Consider the following 4,863-nt stretch of genomic DNA (forward strand, 5'->3'; position numbering starts at 1 on the left):
AGAAATGTACCAAATGTCCATACATTATAATCCACATAATAATTCACATTTCCTGTTTCTACAGGAATTTTTTACTGCCGTGAGAAACTGGGTCAAATAAAGATACGGCATCTGAGGCATCACAGCCCATTTAAGCATACCAGCAAGCCTGGCTCACAAGACTGGCAGGTAACCTTGACCTGCCTGTTATGTGCAGTAACACTATCCATAACATCTGAGCCACATCTGAGCTTAAATCCATACCTGCTGTGTGAATGCCATGAGTCTGACACCTTCCCCTGATACAAAACCGCCAAAGGCCGTCATTCATCCAAAGTGCAATTCCATCTCTTTCAATCTAATATTTATCAGCCTTTCTCTGGGTATTTCCACTGATATAGCTGACATGACATTTCTATGGACGACAAGGAGGAAAGCAGAACAGCCCATTTCTTTATGATAATGCGGAGGAGGATGTTGCTAAACTTTTATGGGGGATGGAATTGATTGTAATCGTGATGTCTATTTTCATCATTATCCAGGAAATTAGGATGATATTTCTTCAGTGTTTAGCCACTTGCTGCACCTACCAATTTAGCAACATCTATCTTTATATTGTATTGAAACTATGAACAGAAGTGCATGTTTCTAAAGCCACACTTGTAACCAATGAGGCCAAAGCGGTGCTGTTTTTATTGCTCTCCTACATCTCTGGTTTTCACTTGCTGACACTGTTTTCATTTCCGGCAATGGAGGGAATGTGAATCTCACACTCTAGAGAGAGACTAAAATTACAGTAGTTTTACTAAGCTGATGCATACTGTACATTCTCAACGGTTCTCAACATAGCAACGGTCTTAATGCTCTGTTTTGTCCCATGTGTAATGTAATGGGAGACGGGAGAACATCATTAGCCCTATTGAGAATATTAAATATTAAAATGGTTATTCATGTCATTTTTCTCTGTCAGGCCGGGTGCACTCTAGATAACAGGAAACAACACAGGGTCACTGAAGCTTGATCGCTGCATTGATCATGCCCTGATAAATGTTTAATTCCAAGCTGTTAAATAGATCTGCCAGTGAGTGCAGGGCAGAGCAGGACCAAGGTCTTTCAGGGTGGTGACAGGTGTCCAAGATCATCTCAGACATTTGGCCACTGTGTCTTTTGAAGCTTCAACGTGTTTTTTTAGGTTTCATAAAATATTTGTCCGTATCTTATCTTTAATTGTCAGGCTAACAGAGTACCACAATATGAGTCATAATACCCATAAAACCTAGCGGTCAAACAAGGAAATGGTTCCAATAATCTTTACACCATGAATTTTTCCCATATGGTATTTTTGAAACACTTAAAACAAAGGCTGGACTTAGTGTAGGCTTACCCTGCAAATCTCTCTCGGACAAGGTGACTTTTATCAACATATTTTCCTGTATTTATCCCCCAAACATGAAATACAAATGATCTGCTAATGTGGCTAACATAAATTACTATACATGCCATGACAATCTGGACGAGACTGCCTAATCGAGGCAAAGGTAAGAATCTCTGGATTAACTATCTAATGTTAGCTACATTTAGCAATTAATAAATTGGCTACATTTATTTAATTTGACAATTATGTGAACTGTCTTGTGCAAGTTTCAAATTGACACAATACCTGATAGTAAAGGTGTCAGCTGTGAGATGATGTGCAGGAGCTTGCAGGGAGTTTTTAATACTAATTAGCATTTTCGAATGCTAATCGAGCATTTTCGTCCCACCAGGGTAAGCCTACACGAAACATATTTTAAGTGCTTCAAAAACCACCAACTTGAAAAATGAATGGTGGAAAAACGATTGTAACCATTTCCCTGTTTGACCGCTAGGTTTGTTGGTTATTATGACGCCTCCACTGTGGGGCTCTATGCAAGACAAAACAAGCACACTTTGAGAATATAAATCCATGCTGAAAAAAGGGGTAAACTAGGATGGTTGGAATCTCATTGTTATAAACACGTAGTTCTTGCTGGGTGAATTGTCAGGCAAGGTATTAATTCAATGTTAAGTTAGAAACAGGAGACAAAAAAAGTTTATTTTTGTCTGGGTTTGCCTAACTTCAGGGACTCAGAAGATTAGATTCTTTGTGGCTATTCAGAAGACATGCATGGTTATGCTTCGAAGAGGTAATTTTAACAGAGTGGACTAATGAGATAAAATAATTGTGTGTGTATCTCGCTGCAGCTGAGCAGACTTCACCAGAGTAAATGAGAAGAATCTGTATACCGAACAATTCATTATGAAGCCAGTCGTATTTTGAAGGAAGTACATGGTACAGATGTAGGATCTTCATTTGATCAGTTTCTCACAGCAGGAAGATAATCCTGAAAGATCAGGAAATGTGAATTATAATGTGGATTATAATGAATGGACATTTTTGTAAGGGTTGATACATTTTAGGTTAGGGCTAACAAAGTCAGAAATGTTTAAGTGGAAATTACAAACTTTAGAAGCCTTTTTAAACCCTGAACATGACAAGTTTGCATGTCCTTTAAGATCTGTATATATTATTTTAACACGATGCTCTGTCAGTCTTTTATACCAGGCCTTCATTAGTCTCTCTAGACATCTGCATTTTCTTCCACAATTTTCAAATGCTCCGGACTAGGCCGTCATCTCTGTTGTGTTGCGCATCCATTTTATTACTCCATCTTATTGAGTGAGGTATTAGTTGGCAGCATTACAAGATTACCCAGCAGCCAAGTGAGTACAAAGATGTCTCCCAACACATTCTACCTGGTAATAACCTCCTAGCTGTTAGACCAAATCCTCCTGTTTCTGAAATCAGAAACAAACACTATAATGTGGCCACTTTTCATCACCTTCAGTGCTACATCAAATAATAGAACTACATTCTTCAAGGAGCAAGTCCTTACTGTGCCTGAGGAAATAATATAATCAAACGTTCATTCTCTTCACTTGAAAGGATGGAGATTAAAATCAATATAAACCAGCCTCCATTGATTTTCCTTTGATTCCAGCTAAAAAGAAATGTTCAAGGATGGCAATAATATTGTGCAGAGAAGTCACATGGTAGTGTTGAAGTCAATACAATGAAATGTTTGTAGGTTTCCACTTTTAGCCAAGAGCTGAGATAAAAACTGCTTTCCGTAGAAAATAGATCCTGTATAGCCACGTAGCTATTTTATTCATTGCGTTCATACCAAATCCATTCACAAGTTACTGGCCTTCAGGTTATCATTTTAAAGATGGAATCCATAATGGTGAAACCTCCACGTCTCTTGGCGATATTTCAACAACAAAGTTATTGCAAACAACAAACAATGTTTTTCCTTCTGACATCATTGCAATCGCGATCGAACAGCAAAATCTATTTTTCATAGCACATTGCGTGACGCTCCTCTGCTCGTCAACAAAACAAAAACAATAACAGCGGTGGTGGGGCAGACAGTGGCGCTGTTTCCCCTATAATGCGGATCCTATCTTTAATGTACTTTACTTTTATAGCAAAGTACGTTATTGAATTGCAATAACGTAAAACAGGAGAGCTACCAGAAAATGGTATTCACACTGAAAATGGTGTCTTTGACAACCATATCAGTTCTATCCAAATTCATAAATATGTAATGACTCTTCACCTTTCAATCATGTGATGTATCAATAAATCACAAGGTCTCACTCTGGTCAATCAGTATGCCTGATCAACGTGATTTATCTACACAGCTTTGCAAACGTTTTCAGAAAATCATTCCCTGGCATTATACCTCTTCCAGGAAATGTTCTGACCTGGCACTTTGCACTTTCAGCAGCTCAGAGGAGTGAAGTGCTATATTTGGTTAGCAGAATAAAATCAATTTGTTACTGAGTGGAAAAGCAGCACAAAAGGTGTTAAAAGTGTGTAATAAACAAAGGTGGAATGTTTCTAAAGATGGTTAATTAACCTGGCATCAGGACAAAGAGGGAACAAAATCCACCATTTCTTAGTGTTCTTCCAAAGAAACCAAGGCTCCAGCCAGATCAATACTGTACCTAGCGTTCCGACTCTTCTAGGAGACTTAACTGACATGCATTGTTCAGCTGAGAGAAAGAGGAAAGAGAAAGAGGAAATAAGAGGAAGAGAACCTTTTCCGTCACGGCGCGGGCCTGTGTACCAGGGTCCAGCTCCACCTCTTGCCATTAGGGTTCAATACCACTCCATGACGTAAAATGAAAATGATTGGTCACGTTCATCAGGGGTCAGGCTCTCTCAGTCCCATGACCAAAGGAAAGAGTTGGTCAAGAGTTTGTCATGCAACCCCAACATAAATTGTTTTTGTTTTTGCCATTCCTTACTTCAGCCAGGGTGCAAATATATTGATATTTGTGGAAGCGAAGTTGCATATTTGGAAACACTTTATTTTTCTTAACAGTGTATTGATAAAAAAGTTACAATGAGCTGCCCATGGCTGTGTAATATCACAATATCAGTTCTCTTCACAAAACTCAGAGGTCATTCAACCCTGCAGTCTTTCCTCCCAAAGTGAGATTGCATTAGTAGTCTATTGATTAGACTTTGCTCCTGAGTGCCGACTGCTTCAGTGTATACAATTATCGTTTGATGAAGTGCTGATTTTGCTCCAATGCCTTAAAGAGGATCTGGCATTTCACCCAATGTGGCAGTTAGCCATCACAAACGAGATGGGTCCTGACAAGCTGAGTGTGGTAATGAAGTGTCTTGTTGTGCTCCCTATGGTTCGGTGTAACCCAATGATTGCTCCAAACATTTCAATGCCATCTGATTGTTAAGTCGACTCCTTTAGAAGTACAAATGGAAATGCAGTGGAACTTGAAAGAGGGGAGGACGTATTTTACATACAGTACCACTTATCAAATGTCATGATGTCC

Source organism: Oncorhynchus nerka, linkage group LG16 (genome assembly GCF_034236695.1).
Source record: "Oncorhynchus nerka isolate Pitt River linkage group LG16, Oner_Uvic_2.0, whole genome shotgun sequence".
Lineage (NCBI taxonomy): Eukaryota > Metazoa > Chordata > Actinopteri > Salmoniformes > Salmonidae > Oncorhynchus > Oncorhynchus nerka.